This window comes from Heterocephalus glaber, unplaced genomic scaffold (genome assembly GCF_053883595.1).
Source record: "Heterocephalus glaber isolate CG9 unplaced genomic scaffold, H.glaber_assembly_v1.0 deba00001457, whole genome shotgun sequence".
In the NCBI taxonomy this organism is placed as follows: Eukaryota; Metazoa; Chordata; class Mammalia; order Rodentia; family Bathyergidae; genus Heterocephalus; species Heterocephalus glaber.
This window is the reverse complement of record NW_028258305.1, coordinates 47,612,088-47,638,359: the sequence shown is the minus strand read 5'-3', so window position 1 is coordinate 47,638,359 and position 26,272 is coordinate 47,612,088.

Genomic DNA, 26,272 nt, shown 5'->3' with positions numbered 1-26,272 from the left:
ATGTTGGATCCTCACAGCATTTATGACAACTGGGGTTCACTCTGAGATCTGGGTACCTGTGCAACTGTAATTTCTTAGCAGTTCCATAATGAAACTCACATGGAATCTCCCAACACAGCCAGATTTGTGTCAACTTCCTTAACATGTTCCAGTTGCATGAAATACTAATTAAAGGCACTCATTGTTAGCTGATATAAATAGTCCCCACTTAGCCCATTATGGGTATGGACTGTAAAACAAACAATTATGTGACACATGATACATATTAACATTGAGAGATTCTGTAATGACATTTCTGTAACATTGTAATCTCTTCAAGCACCATATGTTCCACATTAGGAGTGAAAAAGGGTGCTGATTGCAGAGGTGGCCTACTCTCTAGCTTGTCTTTCCATCAAAGAATAGAAAGGCCCCCAGCCTACTAAAAGATTTACATTGCAAATGCAGTTGAGGCAATGGAATCATTGATGGGAGTTGGATTCTAACTGTTCCATGTGTTTGGGACTCTGTATCCTGGTGCCAAGTGACAGCACCAGTAACCAACATAATTCTCCTGTCTTGGGTGAGGGTGTCCAAGGGACAGCAACTGTGTCCAGCAGAGCATGTATCTCTACAAAAGTCACTGTGTTGTCCCTGTGCACTGAGTTTGGAAAAGGTTTTGACACAGGGAGAAATTAAATTTGAACTATATTATTTTTCTTCAAGAGATAAGTCAAGTGCATGTCAAAATAATCAGTGAATGCAAGCAATCTCCTGGCAATCAGGTAAACACTTCAATTAATTAAACTACACGATGGCCAACCATCTCCTACTTCATTGTCTCTTTGTTATTTTCCAAACACCTATTATGCATGTCCCTTCTGAAACACTGGCTACATAAAGGTGATGTGATAACTGGTCCTGTCCAGGAACACTGACGTGCACATTTCAGTTGAACAGCAACTTTGAGAAGAGATTTGCTCATATACAAATGGTGATATCTATATGTGCAACCTCTAGTAGTTCTGAAAAATGCATTCATCACCGTGTAATATGTTTAAAGCCTTATAGAGTTTATTATATTTATTGCTTACAGACCTAGGAGTATTATTATTATTCAAATTTTTCAAGGAAATGTAGGCATGTTAAGGATACAAAGATAAAAAGATAGAATTGGTTCCCTCCTCACAGAGTTTACAGTCTGGTGTGGAAACAGACATAAATTGTTGGTAAGAACCAGTTAAATGAAATAGGGCTGAATGCCATGGAAGGAAATTTCCAAGATCTTAGGGTTGAGGGGGTGGTCAAAGAGAACATGTCTGAAGAAGCAATATTTGAGCCCTGAAGTGTGACTAGGACCCTGGCAGGGAAAGTGCACATGAAAGTACTTCCTTGGGAGGAATGATAAGCGCTGCTCTGCGAATGGAATGACAGGTATTTATGCAGAAGAGGTTGAAAAACTCGAGGTGCCTATTATCACCTCCAGTGCTGCCATTCTTTGGCACTTGTCTGAAAAGGACAAGAAAAGGAAGAGGAAGAAAGAGAACAAAGGAATGAATAGCAAGTAAAGGGAAACCAAGGCACAAGGAAGTTAATTTGGCCAAGGTCACCCAGAGCCAGAATTTGATAGTTTCCAAAGCTCAGACTTATCCCCAAAATCCTGTGCTTTGAAACATGATCCCAAAAAATCACCTCCCTGTAGTAATTCATTAGAAATTTTATAAGTGCCTCCATTTCTTTTTTATTCTTCATTTATTTTTATTAGTATATATTTGCAGTACATAATGATTACATTTTTCATGGGGAATTGATACATCTACACAATATATCTTCATTCTTTCTTCATCCTCTGTCCCTCCCATCCCTCCCTGGTCCTTCCAACTTTTGGTCCTCTTCTCAATTGCAAAAGCTCTATTTCAATTTTTTTCTTCAAATGAATGGATTTAAAAATGTGATATTTTTACATAAGGGACCACTACTCTGCCATAAAGATAAATGGGGCATTAATAGGAAAATGGATGCTTCTTGAGGTCATAGCATTAAATGAAATAAATCAGAGACAAGCTTGAATATCACATGGTTTCTCTTACATAAGAAAAATAAATAAAGAGCAAAATAAAAGATAGATAATCAGAAGTAAGAAGATTTTTTTCAAATGGGAAGCGGAATAAGACATGGAGGGCAGGGGGAGGAAGAAAAGAAAATGGGAGTGGAGCAAACGGGTGCTTCTATTCATAAACCACCAAAGTGCAACTTTTAACCAATATAGTATGGAAGCTTTTAAACATGAAAGTCAGACAATCTGTGTAACGGACTTACACATAATTAACCACCACCAGCTCCAACAATTATATAAATGTCTCTAATGAGATAAAGGAGGATGGTGGCTGGGGATTTAGCTCAGTGGTTTCACCGCCTGCTGCACAAGCGCAAGGACCTGAGTTTGATCCCCGGTAGCAAAAAAACAAAACAAAACAATACATGTAAACCTAAAGGAGGATGGTGAAGTAACATCAGTGTAAAGGAGAAGTTACTGAGAAGAATAGAATGGCATCACACAGAAAGTGTCTTCTGATGAGAACTGATAATGGCATATTAAAACACTTCTAAATAACTCATAAGTGTAGTGAACAGTTACAGGGTCATCCTTTTTGCTCATTTAGTGGAAGAAGAAAGTGAAACTTCCTGAAGTTGTCCCTGAAAGCTAAGGTACTCTGACTTCATGTCCTTGATGCAAACTTGACATTAAGAAATGAATATTGAGGTGAGGGGAGAGACTTCTACCTGATTTTACAGGAAGTCTCTGTTAGGCTCATTTAAGGACAGATTTTTGACATTTATTTTGATTTAAGATTGTTGGTAATGTAAATATTAGAAAGTGCTGTGTAATCTTCAATGCCAATAGCAATACATACATGGTTTTTAAAGGATATATATAGTCTTTCTCCCTGCCCCCTCCCTCTCTCTCTCTCTCTCTCTCTCCACACACACACACACACACATGCACGCACAATGATGAAGTCACTTGAAAACATACCTAATTGACATGAATTTGACTCTATCCTTTTGGAGGAGAGAGAAAAGTTGTGACATTCATCTCATTTTATCCTCAGTGAATGTATAGCCTCAAGGAGTCCATGATAGAAACTATGACTATGTTCTGCTTTCACATGATTACAAAGTTGTATGCCACTAGTTTTCTAACAAAATAGAGTAAAAAAACAGAGAAAAGAAATAACATCAGAAATAACAAATCAGATAATTTCTACAGATTCAGAGGAGATTATAAAAATTTTTAGAACGTTCCTAGGAATAATTTTATGGCATTACATTGAAAATATCAATGTAAATGATTTTCCATAAAAATATAAATGAAAACAATTTAATGAAGACATAACAAATATTTCAATAGGCCAATAACTCCAGCAGAAATTGATCCGATCAGAATCTTTCTTCCATAGAGATATAAATCTAAAGCTATTTCATAGCTGCCAGTAGATATTCAAAAAAGTATGTCTTATATTACACAAATTATTTCAGCATGTAGAAAAAGAATAACATTTCCCCCAGATCTTTTTTAAGGCTAACATAGTGTTGACACAAAAAGTTGATAAAAACAGTGCACAGTGTACCCTTGCAATCCCAGTCCTCTGGGAGGCTGAGGCAGGAGAATCACAAATTTGAGCCCAGCCTGGGCAACTTAGTAAGACCTGTCTCAAAGTAAGAAATTAAAATTAAAATAAGAGTAAAGAATATAGCTCAATAAGAAGGCCCTGGGTGTTCAATCACCTGCCCAGGGGCGGGGTGGGGGGGGAGAAACAGAGGGAGAGAGAGAGGGAGAGAGAGAGAGGGAGAGAGAGAGGGATTACAGACTAATGTAATTTATGAATATGACATAATAATGGTCCTTAATAAAACTGAGTCAAATATAGCAATGTACAAAAATAATATAATTTGAACAAATTTTTCCCTAAAAGTACAAGTATGGCCCAACATTAGAAAATCCACCTATATATATGATCCTTTCAAGAGATTAAAGGGAGAAATTTAAAAATTGTCTCAATACATGTAAATAAAACATCTGATACATTTTAACATTCCTTCACCAAAACAAAAGAATCTTTGACAGAATTTGACATTAGATCTTTACTATTGTCTTTGGATTTTGGTTGCAATTCCAAAAGTGTAAAACAAAATGCTAAGTTTTAAGTATCTTCACATTCTAAGCCAGTTACTCAAGTGATCATGCAATGCAGAGCTGAAAAGGGAGAACTTCAATTAATATTTTGTCAGCACCAGCCACCATCCCTCTCAAGGTGATATCAAAGAACTCTAACATCTCATTGAGAGAGCTCAGCAGGCAAACTCGTACTCTGCAATCTCCTGCACACATTGCGGTGAGAAGGAAGATGCTTGTCTCCATCTCAAACTGAATGATAGGAACTGAAAAAGAGCCCCTTGGGAAATCTGGCACATGTCCTTAGACTCGGTGAGTTGAGGACCAGTACCTGCTCCTTCTTTGGCAAACAAGCTTGTCAAGGGTTTGTCTGAAGGTGCCTTTGGGCAGAAAATAAACAGAGCTTCCCAGTGCCCCATCCTGTCTACATCACCTGCCAATTTGGTAAGAGCAGGGAAGACTGTGTGCTTCCTATGAACCATAAAGCAGTCCCACAGAAAGGACCTAAACGTGAGTTATCTTAAAAGAAGTCAGTCCAAAAGGGTGATGGAAGAGGTAAGTATTTTCTTGCCTTGCCGGAAAGAGACTTTTGCAGCAAACAACAGGAAGAGCTATGCTATCCTCAACAAACAGAACACATGATTATAAATAAAATCTGAGACAATATATACATTTGCCCTTGCACCAGAGAGTCCAGTATTACATGCACAGCTGTGCTGACCATCCTTGGACCTTCAATCATAAGCATTCCACTCCAGATTCCTCAGTCCCCTCCCAGCCCTTATAAAAACAGTTTCCCTTAAAAAAAAAAAAAAAAACAACAACACAAAAAAAACCAGTTTCCCTACTAGCCAGCTGGGAAATCTTCTCTGATTTCAGTTTCTGCTTACACCCAGACAGAAATAAAGCTGTGGGACTTAAACAACTACTGCCAGAGGCTGAGAAAATGGTTTTAAATTCTGTATGCCAGGCATTCTTTATACTTTGTAACATTCCCACTTTATGTGCCTCTTGTGACGCCTCTCAAATCCTTCATCTTTCTCTCTCATCTGCACCTCCTCTGACACAGGCTCCTCCCTAATAAGAGATCCAACTGAACTTCCTCTGCCCGGCAGCTCCCATCGCCTCCTCCCTCAGCTACAGGTGCTGCTCCCCCTCCCCCAGAGCCTCCCACCACTATAGCTGCCTCCTCCTCCTCCCTGTCTGAGCCTCCTCTATGTCTAGTCTGGTCCTAGCTGAGACCTCTGGTGCTGTTCTCCCTACCAAAGCTCTCATCTACTTGACACTCCCCTCTGCACCTGACCCTCCTCTGTACACTGTGCTCAATCTAACTCTACCTCATACCAGGTCCAGACTACAGTTCTATGCCCCTGCCCTAACCCTCGCACCTCAATCCCCACTTTAAGAGGTAGTAAGAGCTTAGAGAATAATTCAAGTCCATATTCCTTTCTTTCTGCCCAATCTCTATCAAATCAATCAGTTTTTAGGTTCCTTTTTCACAGACACTAGTAGATATATTCAAGAGTTCCACTATCTCAATCAGTCTTATAGCCTTACTTGGGATGATCTAAATGTTACCCTCTTCTCAACCCTCTCACCTGAGGAATGAGAATGTGTTTGATCTTTGGCCCATGCTGCTGCAGACAACTGCCAATGTCTTGAGCCTCACCTTCAGGAGGGCGCTGTGGCTATTCCCCAAGCCAACTTGAATTGGAATTTTAACTGGCTAGATGAGGAAGGACAATCCCAGGCTTGGAAAAGCCATAACTATAAGGTTACTTTCTTAGGTTAGGGACTCTGCAAGGTGGCATATAGGGCAGTTAATTATGATAGACTTAAAGAAACCACCCAGACAAAGGATGAAAATCTGCCTAAACTCATGGCCCATTTTACTGCCACTTTTGGGTGTTATACAGCCCTGAATCCAGAGGGCCCAAAAGGCCAACTTATTTCAAAGATGCATTTTATCACTCAGTCTGCCCCAGATATTCATTAAAAAATTACAAAAACTAGAGACTGGTCCTCAAACATCACAGTAAGAGCTAATACATTTGGCTTGCAAAGTTTATAATAACAGAGATGAACATGCTCAATAGCATGCATTTATGAGCTGCAGATGCTAGCCTCCACTATAAGAAACCCTGTAGAGTTGGCTGCCAAGGTGACTAATAAATGATCAAAAGTACCTTTGACTCAAGGTGCTTCTCCAGGGCCATGCTTCAAATGCTATCAGAATGATCACTGGGCTAGGGAATGCCTGTAGCCCAGGATAATCTGCAAGCCATGTCCTTCTTGTGGGGTTCCCCTTTAGATGTCAGATTGTCCAGTGCTAGCATCCAGCCCTGCTGCCTCTGGGCCATGACCCCAGGGATGCCCAACTACTTCCTTCTCAGACTTTGGTGCCCTGGCCACTAATGCCACTTGGAGGCCACAGAGGCCTCATAAAGCATCTCAGATGCCAAGGTCTAGGTAACTCTCATGGTGGAGGATAAATCTGTCACATTACTCCTTGACACAGGTGCTACACACTCTACCTTGCCTTCCTTTTAGGACCAACCTCCTTGGCCCCATTATCATTGTGGGGATTGATGCCAAAGTCTTAAGATCTTTTAAAACACCCTTAATTTGATGTCAACTGGGCCAGCACTTTTTCCCACACTCATTTTTAGTTATGCCCACCTGTTCTGTTCCCTTTTTAGGGTGAGATATCTTATCTAAACTGTCAGCCACTCTGACCATCCCCAAGACATAGCCAGCACTTATAGCTGCTCTTGTTTCTCCTTCCCTGGCTCCCCCCAAGGGTCCTATCATCTCCCCTCACCTCAACAACCTCAGAGTCTGGGACATTTCCATCCCATCTCTGGCCTCTTTCCAATAGCCACTTACATCCCTCTCAAGCTAATCACCCTTTTCCTGCCCAATGACAATATCCCATCTCTGACTCAGCTTTAAGGGGCTTACAACCTATCATCTCTAGCTTATTGTGCCACATTCTTTTAATCTCTGTCAGTTCCCCTTACAACACCCCATTCTCCTGGTGCAAAAGGCAGATGGGTCTGATAGGCTGGTACAAGATCTCTGCACCATTAATCAAATTGTCTTCCCCACACACCCTGTGGTGCCAAACTTCACACACTTCTGTCCTCCATCTCACCATCCACCACTCATTAATCTGTCTTCTACCTGAAAGATGCTTTTATCACTATTCTCCTATACCCTTCTTCCTCACAGTCTCTCTTTGCCTTCACCTGCGTGAACCCTGAGAACTGTCAGTTCTAACAGCTGACCTCTACCATCTTGCCCCAGGCTTCTGGGATAGCCCCCACTGCTTTGGTCAGGCCCTTACATGTAATTTACTTTCCTTTCATCCCTCCTCCTCTCATCTCATACAGTATATAGATCATCTCCTCTCCTGCAGCCCCTCCTATGAGTCATCCCCTAAAGATACCCTTTTATTAGTACTTCTAGACTCCAAGGGATATTGTGTCTCCCCTTCTAAAGCCCAAATCTCTTCCTCATCTTTGACCTATCTGGGCATTACTCTCCACAAGCATATCCAAGCCCTACCTTGAGAGCATGTCCACTTAATTTCCCAGAGTCCAGTTTCTACTACCAAACAACCACACCTTTCCTTTCTTGTTGTACTAGAATATTTCTGCCCTTGAGTCCCCAACTTTGCTTTCCTCACTAAACCCCTCTACAAACTCATAATAGGAGACTCTGTTGAGACTTTAGATCACAAAACGTTCCTTTACTCTTCCCAACCCTAACCACACCTGGTTTATTGATGGGCATTCATACAAGCCCACTCCCAACTCCCCTGACAGGACAGGATAAGCTATTATCTCCCAAGACTATTTTAGAAGCTGCAGCTCTTCCTCATTCCACTATCTCTCAACAGGCTTAACTGCTCTGACCCATGCTCTTATACTAGCTAAGGGCTTACGTGTTAGCATCTATACAGATGAAAAGAATTCATTTCATACCTTACAAAATCATGATGCCATCTGGGCATAAAGAGGGTTCTGCACCTCCTGAGGTTCTTCAATCATTAATGCCACACTCATTAAAGCCCCTTTTCACGTTGCTCTCCTACTGGCATGGGTGGCTGGGCTTCACTGCCCGGGAACATCAGAGACATTCAGACCCCATTGCAGCCAGGAATGCCTTTGTAGATAAAACTGCAAAGAAAGCTGCTAGTCCCTCCCTCCGTGTCTGAAAGGGTTAATATTTTGCCCTTTCCAGTTTCACCCTGGCCTATTCCCCTTCTGAGTGCCAACAATATCAGGACCTCCTCACCAAAGATGGATGGTTCCTAAGCCAGGATAAATTTCTCCTCCCTGCCTCATAGGTCCATGCCATTCTTTTGTTCCTTCATGACAATTTTCATGCAGGCTACAAACTTCTAACCCATCTGCTTGAGCTTCTTATCTGCTGTCCCTCCTGGAAGGCCCTCCTCAAAGCTATGATTGCTCAATGCTCCGTTTGCCAGGTAACTATGTCTCAGGGCTCCCAGAGATCCCCTCCTTTCCCCACACACTGAGAGGTTTCTCCCCAACTCAGGACTGGCAAATTGATTTCACTCACATGCCATTGTATGAAAGTTAAGATATCTCCTGGTCTGGGTTGATACCTTCACTCGGTGGGTAGAAGCCTTTCCCTCTAGCTCAGAAAAAGCTTCAGCAGTTGTTAACTCCCTCATAACTGATACTGTGCTCAGTTTGGCCTTCTCACCTCTATTCAATAAGACAGTGACCAAGCTTTCATTAGCCAAATTACCCAGGAGATGTCTAAGTCACTTGGTTTACAATGGCACCTTCACAAACCCTACCAATTTCAGTCATCTGGGAAGGTAGAATGGGCTAATGGCCTTCTTAAGGCCCACCTTACCAGGCTCATGCTCCAACTTTGTAAGGATTTGGTTTCCCTACTTCCAATTGCTCTCCTTCACATCAGAGCCATGCACAGAAAACATACAGGGCACAGTCCATTTGAGCTTTTATGTGGCTGTGCATTTTCACTTGGGCCATACCTCAATTGAGAACCTAACCCCATTGGATACTATCTCCCTGTCCTACTACAGGTCTAAGAAGACATACAATGCACTGCTAACATTCTCCTGCCTTTTCCTAACATCCAGTCTCACAAGGATGACCTGGGTAATAAATAAGTTTTCATAAAACACTTAAATCCCCAGTCCCCACAACCTAAGTGGAGAGGACCCTTCCTGGTTGTCTACAGCACCCTGATGGTTGTTCATCTATGGGACCTTCCTCAGTGAATCATTGGTCTTGAGTGAAACTGCCCAGCTGACAGCTTGCATGACCCCTCCTTGTGGAAATTGCAAGTAATCTCCTCTACTTCCACCAGGCTGCCCAAATTCCAGAAAATACATAAATGCTTTGCTTTTGTGTGTCTTGTCATTATATTTACTTTCTTCATTCAGTCTGCTTTGATCTTACTTTGTTTCACCCTCAGACCTCCACTCTTGAATCCTATCTTACATGGATAGAGGATCCCTTTTTTCAGGGCATTTTGTGTGACTTCTTCTCAGGGGAAATAGAGTTTTTTGTCTTCTTTCTAACTCTCCTGTTCAATGATTGATAGTAAGGACCTTAAACTTTTGAACTCCAACTCAACTGGGATGAAATAATTTCTCATGCTCTCACACTCATACTTGTGGTTTTAGATAAACATCCCCCTTTCCGCTCCCTCTGACCTCTGACCAGTTAGCCTTCCTCTTCTTCCTTTCACCACACCCCACAGTCACAACCCCACAGCTTCTCTCAGCCGTTCCCAATTATCTCCGTAAGACTCTGCAGTTAACTCATTCCCTGAGCTGATCTAATTTGTCCTTAGCCAAAGACTGCTAGCCCTGTATTTCCATATCTACAGCCACCTATATAGCCATTCTGGTTCCTCCACAGGTCTGGGCCCTTACCAGTCTTACATATCTTCCCCCAGTATGAAATGAAGGGCCTACTCCAACTCCTCCACAAAATGTCCATAACCATTTTTCCCATCATTGATAAGACAAAAAACCCTTAGTCCAGACACGTGGCCTAACTCCTCCTGTCCTATTTAGCTAATGCCTGTACATACAAGAGCTCAACTAAGCCCAATCATGGTCCCATAACCACTGATACCACTCTGACCTTCCAAGCTACAATTTAAATTCAGCATAATCTGTCTTCAGGTATATCACTAGGACATCTACTCTCTCATCAATGTAACTATACACTACTGTTACTGGCCTCAAGTGACCATGCCAGGTACCAGGTGACTCAGGATACCCCATTCACTCAACTTGTCCATTTTTCCAGCCCCCACAAAGTTATGGCAACAACAATGCTGAGTAAACAGTCAGGGTTCTGCAATAGCTGCCATTTTCTATGTATGACCCTACACCAATGGAACCCTTGTTACCAATTTCCCAATAGCTCAGACTGCCTCCTGTTGCCTACTTTTAACCATTCCTCACAGTGGGTTCTAATAGAAACTAAAATATTTTTCCTACAAAGTGAAAACAGGACAATAGGTACCAGTCAAATCCCCCACAACAGAAACTTCCAGCCTGACAGGTACCCTGGCAGGCACCCTAGGCATCTTGAAAAGATAAAACCAAAATTCCAACCACCTCTTTAACATCCACAGCAGATTTGGATTGCCCAGCTAAGGTGCCTTTTTCCTCTGTGGGGCTTCACCTACTTGTTTGTGCCTTCCCACTAACTGGACTGGCACCTGCACACTGACATACCTTAGTCCAAACATGAACATTGTCCCAGGAAACCAGAATCTGCATGTCACCATCAGAACTCAGGTAGGACAACATAGGCCCTTACACTTAATAACCTTGCTTGTTGGTCTGGCCATCACCACTGCTGCAGGAGCTGGCATCACAAGTTTAACCACTTCTATGAATCACTATCACTCTCTCTCCCAAGATCCTTCTGGCACCCTCATGAAATAGCTGACTCCATTCTCACCTTACAGAACCAGATAGACTCACTGGTGACAGTAACTATACAGAATCATTGAGGCTTAGATATTCTGACTGCCTAGAGAAGTAGGTTATACATTTTCCAAGGGGAAGAATGTTGCTTCTATTCTAATCAGTCAGGCATAGTAAGAGATGCAGCTAAAAAAAACTAACAGAACAGGCTTCAGAAATTAGATAGTACCCGTCTAACTCTTGGATTAGTATTCGTGGCTAGGCCACATGTCTTCTTCCATTAACTGGACCTCTTGTCTGTATCATTCTCCTCCTTCTCTTTGGGCTATGGCTCCTTTGACTTCCCTCAATTTTTATAGGACTGCATACAGGCGATCACCAATCAACAGATGCTGGCTCTGGCCACTGCTCAATATACTCCCATTCCCCAAGATCTTTCTCCTACTTAGGCTGCCCACGCTGTCCATTTGTCATTCACAAAGTAGTCATGAGAAGCATTGCCTCTTTTCTTGCCTCTGATTGTAAATAACAACAAGAAGGTGGGAATGTTATGCCTGAGTTGAAAGAGACTTTTGCAGCAAACATGCCTTTCTCAGCAAACAACAGGAAAGGGCTATACTATTCTCAACAAACAGAACAGATGACCATAAATAAAATTTGAGACAAGATATACAATCTCCCAACAGAAGAGAGTCTGGTATTATATGTACAGCTGTGCTGACCATCCTTAGACCCTCAATCATAAACATTCCACTCCAGATTCCTTAGTCCCTTCCTTACCCCTATAAAAACTTAGATTCCCTCCTAGCTAGCTGCTGAAATCTCAGCTGATTTCAGTTTCTGCTTGCACCCAGACAGGAATAAAACTTTTATTGCTCACATAAATACTGTGTCTGAGTGACCTCTCATGTGCCTTTTGTAATGAATATGTGCCCATTGAATGCCAGCAGCTTGAAACAAGAGTTACAAAAGATTATGTAGAGGTTTTGCTTGAGTAATGAGAAATTCCAATGGCCAATGCCTCTTCCAAGAGGGAAAACTCACTAAAAAGGCTCTCCAATATCTGCCATACCCAGAAAATAGCAGTAACACTCAGGGAAGACCACTATTTACCTTCTACCCACAACTAGTCCTGGACAGGCCAAAACTCCAAGTAGCAGGCCAGAGTCATAGCAGTAGTGAGACAGAGAGTAAACCAGAAGCACCTTCCTCTTTCTGCAGTGCCCATGATGTAGCTGGGCCCCTTTATGCAGAAAAGAAGTTTTAAGTTGGATCCAAATCTCAAGTTTCATTATTAACCTGGACTTGCCTCTAACTTAAAGTAGCTGGAGAATGTTTTATCACCCAAGATAACTAACAACACTAGGAATTCTGACCATTACTTCATCCAAAGTAAGGGACAAACTATTCAACTGAGCTAAACAAATCAGGAACATGAAGGAAAAAATACATTTTATTTCCACTTTCTCATCACTGAATCCCATCTGTTCAATGAACTAGTTACACCAGGGAAAAGATTTTCTTTTAACTTGATAAACAGTATCTTTCTTAATCCACTATGAGACCATGAGAACTGCTAGTGGCAAAATAGGAAAAGAAGATGATCACATTCACAAAGCATTTCCACACTGACCTGGAAAGGACAGCCAATGCAATAAGGCAAGAAAAATATTTATGTGAGGACTGATAAGTGGAAAGGGCAAATGTTATTTTCAGTCAATATAATGGTTCATATTAAAAAGCTAATAAAACTAAAAGCTTACTGATTTTAACAAGAAAAGTTAACATACAGAAATAAATAATGGTCTTTGTTATGGGTTGAATTGTACTCCCCCTCCAAATACCACAGCCCTCATACTTTAGAATGTGGCTGTATTTGGAGACAGAGCCTTTATAGTGGTGATTTGGTTAAAATGAGGGTGTTAGTGTGGGCCCTAATTCAATGTGGCTCTGTCATTATAAAACCAAGAAATTTGACATACAAGAGAGATCCAAGGACTCTCACAGACTATGGAAAAACCACATAAGGCACAGCAAGAGGAGGGCCCCTGCAAGCCACAAAGAGAGGCCTCAGGAAAAATAAACCTTGCCAATACCTTCACTTTGGACTTGCAACCTCCAGAAGTAAGAGAAAGTACATTTTCATTGTTTCAGTCACTAATTCTATGGTGTTGTATTATGGCAGTCCTAGCAAACGACTGCAGCCTTATAAATCAGCAAAGTCTAATTGAAAAATAACAGAAAATAAAATATTCCACTCAAAGCAGCTATAAATCACAAAGCATCTATGTATTAGAATTCTCTAGAGGAAAAGAATCAATGTAAAATATGTGTACAGTTATACAAAAGAATTTATTAGGCAGGCTTACAGGCTCTGAAGCAGAAGTATCACAATGTCTGTGAGATCAGAAGCAGAGGATCCGAATGGCCATGTGCAGGCTGGAGAGCTGGAGGATCCAGTAGAAGCTGAAGGTGGAAGACCCAGGTGCTCTCTGTAAAATCACTAGTGTAAGTGTGTGTTGGGAATCCAAAGAGACTGCATTGGAAGGCTGAAGAGTCTGTATTAGAAGGTTGAATCAATGTCCAATGGCGATGATGAAAACCAGAGCTCCTCCAAACCCAGGGAATACTTCCTTCTTTCCCTTTTGTTCTATCCAGGCTGCAAGCCCATTGGTTGGTACCAACCACTTCCATGGTACGTTTTCCCCATTCAGATTGCTGGCCCACTTGTCAATCATTCTCAGACACACTCAGAGCTGTACTAATCTCCAAAGCTGATCTTACTGAAGTTAAGTTGACAAATCACAATTAACGATAACAAATTTTCAAGGAATAAATCTAACAGTACATGTTTAAAAAATTATGGCAAAAATTGCAAAGTTTGTCTAAAGAAAGACCTAAATCAATGGACAAATACAGCAACTTCATTAATGGTAAGATACAATCATAAATATTTCTATCCTCCCCAAAATTAATCTGCACATTTAATATAATAACAAATTCAAAACAAATAAGGTTTTTATAAAGGAGTAAAGGGACAATGACAACAGAGAAAATGTTGATAAAGAAGGAGAAAGGCAAGTGATTCACTGTGTAACTACAATGTAAAAGTCTGAGTAATTATGACAATGGTATTTGTGCATTTTCAAAAGAATTGTGTTAACTTTCATTATTAGGTATAAAAATTCTGGGGTTTTTTCAGATTTTTATCACATTACAGAAATATTCTTCACTTTCAATTTTCTAAGAAATTAAAAACTTTTATTACAAATAGATATTTGGGCCAATGCCAAGAAATAATTGCATGATTTTTATTATTTTGCCCAATAATATGTATTATGTTGTTTGATTTCTTGTATTGAAGTGTCATTTTTATTTCTTATATTGAAGTGTCTGACATAAACTCAGACTTGGTGGTGGTTTGCAGTTCTTTTAACATGTAACTGAATTTAATTAGTTAATTTTTTATTTGGCAGTTTTTACTCTACATTTATAAATATTATTGATGTAGCTTTCCTTTGATATTTTGCACTTTAGTGTTGCAGTGTGACAATCTTGATTGTCTACGATATTAATAAAACACACTTCTGGTGTATCTGTGGGGTGTTTCCAGAGATGATTGACATGTAGGTGAGCATGCTGAGGGAGTAAGATCAGCCTTGATTGTGGGTGGCATCATATAATAGGTTTGTAGTCCTAAATAAAAAAGGGGAATGAGGAAGCAACCTGCACTGATAAGCTCAATTCTGCTTGAGGAGGTGCACCTTTTGCTGCTGCCATCACCTGTGGACATCAGACTCCAGCTCATTCAGCTTTTCAATGCAGACTCACACCAGCAACTTTCCAAGGACCTTCCAAGCCTTAAGTCTTGGGCTGGTGCTGCATCCTTTATCCCTCTTCTTTGGAGGCTTCCAGTGTTTGCACTCAGAAGTTACTGGTTCCTCTGTCTCTCTAGTGTGCAGACAGCCATTGTAGACTCTTCTGTCTTCGATCCTATTAGCCTATCTAATTGGGCTTAATATGTCTTACTTTCCTCATTCTGGAACAAAATGCCTGACACTCACAAGTTAAAGGAGGAAAGGTTTATTTCAGTTCAGTTTGTAGTGGTTTCAGTTCATAGTGGGCTGGCTCCAAGGCAGGATGGCATGGCAGAGGGGCATCACAGAGGAAAAAACAGTCCATGGCAGAGCAGGCAGGAGGCAGCAAGCAGCAGCCGCAGCCTGCCTTTTATCTTTCCCTTTATATTTCATCCAGGCTACAAGCCTATTATTGGTTGATGCCACTCACACCCAGGGAGGGGCTTTCCATTATCCACACCCAGTAGTATGCTAAGCTGATTTAGTTATCAGACACCCTTAATCCATAATCCACAGACTAGATCCAGCCACCTGTGGAAAGTTTCATCTATGAGTACATGAGGTTTGGAGGGGAGAAGACATCTAGATATTATAGGGAAAGATGTGATCCTTAGGGTTAGATAGGGAACCAGGCCCTTTAAGAAGTAAAGAGAGATAACCTCTGCATAACAGCAAGCAGTTGAGCTGACAGTCTGTGGTTTGACACCCTTTTCTGTCTAGCTGACACTGGCCCATCTAAGCTCCTCTTTAAGTAGTCACTTCTCCTTAATAGGTTTCCCCTCAAAATTTCCATATTAGCCCACTAAGCCTACCTCCCTATCAACAAGTCCTATAGCCAAAGAGTGACCCTCCAAGTGGGGGAATGGAGACAGGATCCCAACTCTATAAGAACGTGACCTCTGGGAGATTGGTCCCAAAATGGTGGTGCAGTGAGTGCCAGCAACTCAGCTTTTCCAGGACAAAGTGTCTAGAGTCTGGAAAACAATAGTTTGGAGGTGAACTGAAGTGACTGGAGGTCATCCAGGAACCATGAGGGAATTGACAGAGGGGAATAAAATAGGATTAGGTTATACAGAAGAAACAGATCTCACCATGGAGGAGAGACTGCATCGCACCTACCTACAGCAACTGGTTATGCACCAGCTGGGGAGCAAAATGAAACTAACTGCTCTTTTGTTCATGGAGACCCAGAGGACAGCACTGCCACCAAAAGAATCAACTGCAGTTGTAACCAGCAAGGAAAACTTGGAACACTGCTTCAGGAGCACCTTTCTCCAGTCAACAGTTGGCCAATGACCTCAGTACAAGCTCCTGAAGCCACAATGTAGGGAACAGAGCAAGAGCTGGCAGGGACGCCGTTGCAGTGAAGGGCTGGGTATTTAAATCCGGGTCCTTGGGCAGCCTTCGGTTGCTTCATGTTGCCAAGTTATCAGAGGGAAAGCCAGCCACTGGTGACTTCCAGTAGGTGGTGGCCAGACTGGGGAGAGTCCCACTGAGAGGCAGGGTCTGGGAAACACAGATCCGGCTCCTGAGGTCAGAGGCCAGGTTCAGCACAAGTTACACAGGACCGGAGGCTCACATTGGTGCCCTGTTCTCACCATAGGCAGATCTCTAATCCATGCCACCTCAACTTCTGGCAGGAACAGAGACACAGTCTGGCTTGAGATCTACTCCATAATCCTGGTGAGGAAAAGAGCCATACATCCTAAACAATAGACAACTGTCTTTTAATATTATTTATTTGATTGTATTATTTATTCATTTTTTAAATTTTACTTTCTAAATTATTTCATTTTTAACTTTTTGCTGTTTTCCTCCTTCTGTACATTTTCCCCACAATTTTATTCCATTATTTTACCTTTTTTCTTTAATGAGCAAGTCTGTGTGTGTGTGTGTTTCTCTTCCTCTTCCTTTTTCTTCCCACTATTATTTATAGAAGGCAAGGGAATTCTCCTTTGTTCCTTTATAACCCTCCACTTTTATCTATGTCTCTTCAGGTGATTTCTTTCTCCTATATCTTATTCATTCTCAATTTTTCTTTTCTTTCCTCTCTCCCTTCTCATTTGTCTCCCTTAACTTCATCTCTAATATTTGTATCAGTCATAAATCTTTTACAACCTTAGTTTTCACTACCATTTTTTTTACTCGATTTTTCCCTGTTATCCCCTTCTAAATATATAACATACCCTTACCATCATTAGGACCATTTGCCCCCTCCTATTTCCTCTCTCCCATACCACAGAGCAGAGGACTTAAAAAAAAAATTTTTTTTTATTCTTTTTTCTCTTCTCTTCCCCACTCTGACATTACCCAGTGCCCAACCCTTCAGGCTTTAGATAACTGATTTATAAAACTGTGAATGTTGTTTTTCACCATTAGAGGAGATGCAGCCATCATGTTTAGTGCACATTAACTGTGGTCAAGACTTGGATTATCATGATCCTTATACTGTAACTGTGGATTTCTTCTGTAGGCTAAAAGGAGAACCAAAATAGGGACTTATAGTGTGTTGTTTCTCAGCTAGGCATGATAGATAACATTGTAATAGATTAGCCTGTTACTGCTGTACCTGATTTTGATTGCATAGAAATAATCCTGACTCAGTGGACAATTTAGTGCCAGTGAATGTGTCTGCTAAATCTACCATCACATCAAGGGAGAGGGATAGTAAAAGTTCCTAACCCAAGAACTCATACTGAATCAGGCTCTGCAAGAATGCCTGCAACTTGGCAGACAGAGGTCCCGAGTATGAGTTAGCTTCAGTATTGTGGTGGAGGGGTCAGAGGAGTTACTGGAGTGTGAGCACTCCGAATCTAGCAAAGAAGCTACTTGGGAATTACATATGCAAGGTCTCATTGGAATATTCTGTTCCCATTGGACATCTTGTAGGTTTAAGTTTTTGTATATTTCTCAATTTATTTAGTAATATGGGACACTTTATGTCCTTTTATGATTTTCTGTGTTTAAGAGATTGTTACTTTTATGTATTTGTTCTTTCATTGGCTCAGACTTATTAGATGTCTAGATTTACTCCCTTGTATCAGCTCCCTATCTAGTTTCCTCACCTCAACCCTCTGAGAAAATATTATTAACATATTTTGCTATTCTTTTTCCAAACACAAAATTCTCCTCCCAAGTTTTTAAATTCCCCATACTTAGTTCCCTCACAGTCACTCCTATCTTCTCTAGTATTATTCCTTGATCCTCCCCATCCTAAGCCTTTGGCTCCTCCATATCTTATCTAGTTTGCTGTCCTCCCTATAAGCAGGTTCTGACAAACACATAGCTTTCTTTAACCACAAAGTAAACCCCCTTTCTCCCATATTTTACCCTTGCCCCCAGAAAATATCCTCTGAAAGCTCTCAATACTAATGCTTCAACTCAACTAAAAGTACTCCAATAAAATCAGATCCCACATCAAACTTTTCTCCATATCTATCACTACTCTCCACTTCAAACCTCCCCCTTAGTGATTAAAATTATTCACTGGACCACCTCCCATTCTCCACACCCCACCTAATCTACTACACTGCAGAGCAACCACAAATAATATGTTCTGTCCATAGAGAATAGACAAAGGAGGAAGTGTAACTACAAGGAATATTGCAACACAAGAAGTGTTGTAAGATTGACTCTGTGGGTGCTGTTATAACCAGAAGTAATTCTTTCAACAAAACATAGGGGCAGAGTCAAAATCAGTCAAACAGGGGCAGAGTCAAATCGGTCAAAATCAGGGTAAATAACAGAAGGAGTAAATACTAGCACTGGACATAAAAAGCTGAAAGTTATTCACAGGGAGGCAACATCCTACTAAAACCCTTGATATAAACCACAAACTCCTTACTGTTCTAGTCTCCAACCTGGAGTAACCTCCTCCAAAAAAGAAGGAGTAAAAGAGGGAGTCATGTATAATTTTTAAAAATGAATATAAACAGGGCAGAGAAGGTGAGCCGATCCCAGCACCTGGAAGGAAGCTCCCCTGCCACCATCCTACACTCCTAGGGCAGAGAAGGTGAGCCGTGTGGGCGCCAGAAGCACCCCCCCTCAGAAATGAGAAGACATGTAAACAAGCCTCAAAAACAGACTTCCTGATCACCTACAGCAACCCCAAAGGGAAACAAGATGGAACAATCTGATACTCAACCACCTGGACTCTCTGAACTGGCAACAAAAGAGGATCTGGGAAAAATGAAATCAGAAATAGTTACTCAGATAACAGCAAAGATTGTGCTCATAGTGCAAGACATGATTAATAAATCTAGAGGGGACACAGATAAAAAATAGAGGATCTGAGGAACATGATGGAATTCCAACATAGGAAACAAATGGAATCCATAAAACAGATGCAAACAGATTTCCAGGAGATTAAAAACTCCATCGAAAGTCTGCACAGAAGAATGAACCAATGTGAGGATAGAATTTCACATATAGAAGATAAGATTGCAATTAGTGACCAGGAAAAGAAAAATTGCTTTAAAATTGTAAGGGACCATGAGAAATCAAGCCAGCACCTGCTAGACAATGCAAAGAAGAATAACATAAGACTAATTGGAGTCAATGAAGAAACAAGAGAGAGTGCAGATGACATAAAAAACTGTTCACAGAAGTGATGGCAGAAAACTTCCCAAGGAGGGGAAAAGAACTGGACATACAGATAGGTGAGGCATATAGGACTCCAAATAGCCTTGATCAAAAAAAATCTACACATAGGCATATAATAGTTAGGATTCCAGAAATCTATCAGAAGAATAAAATTCTACAAGCAGTGAGAGAAAAGAAACAAATCACATACAAAGGAAAGCCCATCAGAATCACAGCAGACTTCTCAGTGCAAACCCTCAAGGCAAGAAGAGCTTGGAGTGATGTATTTCAAGCCCTAAAGGAAAACAGCCTCCAACCCAGATTGATGGACCCTGCAAAACTATCTTTCAAAATGGATGGAGAAATAAGATACTTTCATGATAAAGAGCACCTCAGGAACTTCATAAATACCAAACCAGCACTCCAAAAAATTTTACACAATACCCTAGGAAAAGACAATGAGGATCACAACCCCAGGAAACCCAGCAGAATGAATCCATTGGGAGTGACAAATTAAACACAAAGGGGGAGAAGCCAACAAAAAGAAAAAGTCATGACAAGGCTTTTAAAACTTTTAACTTCATCTCCCTAATGAGTGTATAATTCAATCTTGTCATTGTACTGATTAATATTTTTCTGATTCTAGAGTTGCACACCTTTCCTTGTGCTATACTGGCTATTTATCATCTTCTTATGTCTACTTTTTAATTGGGTTGTCTTTTAATGAGCTGTAAGAGTGCTTTATATATTCTGGTCATAGGTTATATGCATTGTAAATTTGGTCTGTTTAAGGACTACTTTTCATTTTAATGATGTCACTTAAAGTTCTAAATTTTGATGGAATCTCATTTATCAATTGTTTTCTTTTATACGTCAAGGTTTTTGTATCCTAGGTAGTTCTTGCCTACCCTGAATTCATAAACATTTTCCCTTATAATTTCTTCTTAAAGTTTTATACTTTTAGGCTTTCATATTTAGGTTCCTAGATCCCTTCAAGTTATTTTCATGTATGGAAATAAAGGGTTGAGGTTAATTTTTTATATATGGATACCAGGTGTTCTACTGCCATTTGCTGAAAACACTATCTCTCCCTCGGCTCTTGAATTGAGTTTATATTCTATAAAATGGTAATGTTAAATCATTTTTCAAAACTCAGTGGACCATATATGTGTGGTTCTATTTCTAGATTCTCTGTTTTATTCAAATGATCTATATATCTTTCCTTACACCAACACTGCCTTCATTACTGTAGCTTTAGAAGAAGTCTTAAAATTAGGTACTAAACGTCTTCCAACGCTGTTTTTTTTTCTCTTTTTCTTTTTACTTTTCTAGGTCCTTTGTACTCCTACATAACTTTTAAATTCCAATATCCAATTCTTCATTTATAGCAAGTATACACAGACCTGCATTTTTATATATACCTTGTGTTTTCTAATCCTGCTAAATTCAAGTACAAGTTCTAGGGGCTCCTAGAGATTTCTTAATATTTTCTCTGTAGATGATCATTTCATCTACATATAAACATTTTGCTTCTACCTTGCCAATCCTATCCTAGTTGTGTCATTTTATTGCCAGACTATTTTGGTGGGGCCTAGGTTTCAAAGTTTAATGGACAGATAAAGAGTAAGCATATCTGCCCTTGTTCCCCATCTTAAGGAGAAAGCATTGCATCCTCTGGATTCATATAAGGCATTCTCATTGCAAGTATGGAATACATGTCTTTAATCTGTTGAGAAGTTTCTGTTCTACTTCTAATCTCCTAATAGCTTTTACCATGAACAGCTGTAGAATTTAGTCCAATACTTTTTCTCCAACTAGTGACAGCATCATATGGCTTTTTCCTTTCCTCTGTCAAAATGATGAATTTTGGGGGATGGATCTTCCAATGCTGAACCAACACTGCCATCCCTATAACAAAACCACTTTCTATATACTTCCAGATCTGACTTCTAATAGTTTGGTTTTCTTAAACAAATTTCTATCTATGTTCATACTTTTTTCTTCTACTATCTTTATCCAGTTTTAGGATTAGCATAATGTTGATTTCCTAAAATGAGGGGAGAAGTGTTCCTTTTTTCTGCTTTAATTGTTTGATATAATTTACCAGTTAAAATGTTTATGAGCCTGCTGTTGTCATATAGGTAGGTTTTCAAGCTAGGAATATACTTTCTTTAATAGGTGCTATTCAAATTTTATATTTCCTCCAGAGTTAGTTTCATTAATTTGTCTTCCAAGGTACTTCTTAGAAGTTGTCAAATTTATTTCAAAACAGATTTTTGAAATATGCTTTCTATATCCTTTTAAATTCTGTAAAATCTGTGGTAATGTCTCCTAGATCTTGATATTGTAATTTAAAAAATGTATAATTGATATTGTGTAATAGGAAGAAAAGGTCTAAAGAAGCAGGGGAAGTGGGAGGGGTAGGGGAAAGGAAAAAAAGGGAAAAGAAAAAATATTAGAAAGGGAAAAAATGGAAACAAAATCTTTGCAAATAAGGAAGGGTGGAGGGGGTGAAGGGAGGGCAGGGGAAGGGGAATAAAATAAGAACCAAGATACTCATGTAAAGGTGCAAGATCCCAATGATGAATGTAACTGTATTTTATATCTAAAATGTACCAATAAACTTAATGGAAAAAAAGGAAAAAATGAATATAAACAAACAACTAAACACAGATACACATAGGAGAATGGGAAAACAAGAAAATAGAAAATATCCAAACTCTCCAACTTGCTCAAGGCAGAGCAAGGGGTCAAAAAGGGAGAAAAAAACAAATACAAGGTAGCAGAAATCTATAAAAAGTTCATAGAAAGGGTGAAGAAATTAGATGAGTTCAAAGAGGAGATTAACCACAAGTTGATATGAATATCCCTCTATATACCCAGAGTGAATTTCAGGGAAGTAGGTAAAAAACTGGATAAGCTAACCAAAACACGTCAAATTTGAATGACAGATTCAATAAGAATATGGAATCCTCAAAAAGATGTCAGACAGAAATACTGAAATAAAAAACTATACAGAATTCATACATTACAGAAATGACCTATGTGAAAACAGAACATCTGATATTGAGGACAAAATAGTGATCTATGATAAAGAGCTCAAAGAAGACAAAAAGAAAATAAGAGAGCAAGAGAAGACTACCCAGCAGCTTCTAGACGACAACAAGAAGACCACTCTAAGGCTACAGAGTTAGAGAAACACTACAAGATAGCACAGATGAATTCAATAGCATGCCTAGGGAAATCATGGAAGAAAATTTCCCAAATATAAGATACAAGTAAGTAAAATACAAGTAAGTAATGCTTATAAAACTCCAAACAACTATGATGAAAACAAAAAGCTCACCAAGGCATATCCTTATTAAATATAGCAGATAGCCAACAAAAAACAGAATTTTAAAAACAGTCAGAGAAAAAAAATTACATATAAAATTAAACCAATTCCAATCACTTCTCAACACAAATCCTAAAAGCCAGAACAGCTTCAAGTGAAATATTTCAAGCCCCAAGAGCAAATAACTTTCAACCCAGATTAACTTATCCAGCAAAGCTATCCTTCAAAATAGATGGAGAAATAAGTTATTATCATGAAAAAGACCAGCTCAGAAGGTATATGAGTGCTAAACTAGCTCTAGAGAAAAAAAATTAAGAATATTTTTGACAAAAAAACCCCAAATTGGGCATAGCTAAAAGCATAGAGGAAACTAGTGAGGTCAATGGATAAACAGCAACAAAAAGCATCAGGAAAACAAAAACAAAGATACAACCCACAGATAAAGAAGGCAATGAAAATAAATAACCAACACATCTCAGTAGCATCTCTCAATTTTAGTGGCCTCAGCTCTCCAATTAAAGGACACAGATTGGCAGATTGGATCAAAAACGGAATCCAACAATCTGTTGCATTGAAGAAACCCATCTAGTCCAAAAAGATTCATAGATTAAAAAATTAAAGGATGGAAAACAAAATTTCATGCACCAAGGCACCAAAAAGAAGCAGGAGTAGTGATTCTAATATCACATATAATAAACTTCAAGCTAAAACTGATTAGAAGAGACAAAGAAGGTCCCTACATACAAATTACAAGAACAATCCAACAAGAAGATATAACATTGATAAACATAAATGCACCAAATACTGAAGCACCCACTTTCATAAAACAAAAACTGCTGAAATTAAAAGATCAGACAACCCCACTTTTGCAATGAGATAGATCAAGTAAACAAAAAACCTATAAAGAAATTTCAGAGAGCTGAACCGCACCTTTGAACATATGGATTTAATGGATATATACAGTGTATTCCACCCCTCTACAACAGAGTATACATTTTTTGCCAGTACATGGTACTTTTTCCCCAAATAGATTACATATTAGTTCACGAAGCCTACTTGAGTAAATATAAAAGAATATAAATTACCTCATGCATAATACCAGACCAGTGTGCAATGAAATAGAAATCAAGAACAGAAGAAATATTAGAAAAGGCAAAAACTCCTGAAAAAAGAACAATATACTCCCAAACAACCAATAAGTCACAGAAGAAATCAAAGAAGGAATTTTTCAAATTTCTGAAAGTTAATGATAATGATAGTACAACTCATCAAGACCTCTTGGACACTTTGAAAGCAGGTCTAAGAGGGAAATTCATTGCAATTAATGCTCACATTAGGAAAGCGGAACAAACTCAAATAGAAAATCTTATGAGAAATCTTAGGACATTTTATCATCAACAGCAAACCAGATGCCAAATTGAAATTAAGAAAGGAAATTATAAAGATGAGAGAGGAAAGCAATGAAACTGAAAAAAAAACAGTAAAAATAAATCAATGAATCAAAGATCTGGTTCTTTGAAAGAAGAAATAAAATAGATAAGCCACTAGCTAAACTTACCAAGAGAAAACAAGAAAAGACTCACATCAAGGCAATTAGAAATGAAAAAAGGTGAAATCACAACAGACACTGGAAATCCAGAAGATATAACTACCCCCCAAAATTATATTCCACCAAATTAGCAAATTTTAAAGAAATGGACAGATTCCTAGACACATATAAACTACCAAAACTAACCCAAGAGGACATAAATATCTTTAACAACACAATAACAAATTATGAAATTGACACAGTAACAAAGAGTCTACTAAGGAAAGACAAGGACCTGATGGATTTATTGCTGAATTCTACAAATCCTTAAGGATGTATATCACCAATATTCCTTAAACCATTCAAAGAAATTGAAAGGGATTGAGTGCTCCCAAACTCATTTATGGAAGCCAGGATCACCCTGTACCCAAGACTGGATAAACACCGAATAAGAAAAGAAAACTATAGACCAGTCTTCTTAATGAACATAGATGCAAAAATCTTCACCAAGGTATTAGCAAGTAGAATACAGCACATTATCAAAGAATCATACATTATGATCAAGTAGGTCTCATCCCAGAGATGCAAGGATGGTTCAACATACATAAATCAATAAATGTAATACATCATATAAACAGAAACAAGGTCAAAAACCATATGACCTTATATATAGATGAAGAAAAGGCTTTTGACAAAATCCAACACACTTCATGATAATAATCCTAAATAAATCAGGTATAGAAGGACCATACCTGAATATGATAAAAGCTATATATGACAAACCAAGAGACAGCATCATACCAACTGGGGAAAAACAAAAAGCATTCCTCCTCCTAAAATTAGGAATAAGACAAGGATGTCCACTATCACTTCTTTTATTCAACATGGTACTTGAAACATTAGCCAGAGCAATTAGGCAAGAGAAATAATTAAAAGAGATACATATAGGACAAGATGAAGTCAAATTGTCATTATTTGATTCAAAGAACTTCGCCAAAAATCTCTTGAAATTAATAACCAACTTCAACAATGTACCAGGGCACATGATCAACATAAAAACAATCACTAGCATTTCTGTACACCAACAATGAACAGGATGAAAATGAAATTATGGAAATAATAAAATTCACAGTAGCTTCAAGAAAAATGAACAACCTGGGAATTATACTAATCATGGAAGTGAAAGACCTCTACAAAGGAAATTACAGTACTCTGAAAAAAGAGATTGACAAAAACATTGGAAAATGGAAAAGATGTCCCCTGCTCCTGGATAAGCAGAATAAATATTGTCAACATGGCCATACTCCCAAAATTGTTATAAAGATTCAATGCAGTCCCAATCAAAATACCAACAACATACTTTATCGATCTAGAAAAACAATCCTAAAATTCATATAGAACCAGAAGAGACCCAGAATAGCAAAAGCAATTTGGGGCAACAAGAGCAAAACAGGAGGCATAGCAATACCTGACTTCAAGCTATACTACAAACCAATGGTGACAAAAGCAGCACTGGAACAGAAGCAGATGCGTGGATCAGAGGAACAGAGTGGATAATACAAAAACTTTCCCAGACATATTCAGCTGTTTGATTTTCAACAAAGGGGCTAAAAGCATGTGTTGGAGGAAAGACAGCCTGCTCAACAAGTGGTGCTGGGAAAACTGGTTGTCTGTGTGCAGAAGACTGAAACTGAACCCTGATCTCTCACCATACACTACATGGAAATAAAAATGGATTAATGATGTAAACATTAAAACAGAAACATTAAACCTACAGGAAGATACAATAGATAAAACACTTGAAGACATAGGTGTAGGAAAGGATTTTCTAAACTGAACCTCAATCCCACAAGAAATAACTGCA